This window comes from Sinocyclocheilus anshuiensis, unplaced genomic scaffold (assembly GCF_001515605.1).
Source record: "Sinocyclocheilus anshuiensis isolate Anshui unplaced genomic scaffold, SAMN03320099.WGS_v1.1 scaffold1886, whole genome shotgun sequence".
NCBI lineage: Eukaryota > Metazoa > Chordata > Actinopteri > Cypriniformes > Cyprinidae > Sinocyclocheilus > Sinocyclocheilus anshuiensis.
In genome coordinates, this window is record NW_015544234.1 from 292,975 (window position 1) to 293,248 (window position 274).

Here is a 274-nt window from a genome sequence, read left to right on the forward strand (position 1 = left end):
TTTTGTTCAAAATAAGTCAGACTAACTAAAATAAGCCTGGCTTATTTGGTGAACTTGTTTAATGGAACAGGCCCCTGGTCTAAAGCAGGCTAACTCTCAGGGTAAGTTAAGCTCCTCTACTGACCAATAGGAACACAATGATTTTACCACTGTCTCACATACTATTATTTGACTTATTTATTTTTATTTTTTTTTACAGTTTCTAGCCATACAGCCTTTCTCTCTGGTTTTATGACAGCTGTACCTTTTATAGTTTGCAGAACAGATAGCAGAA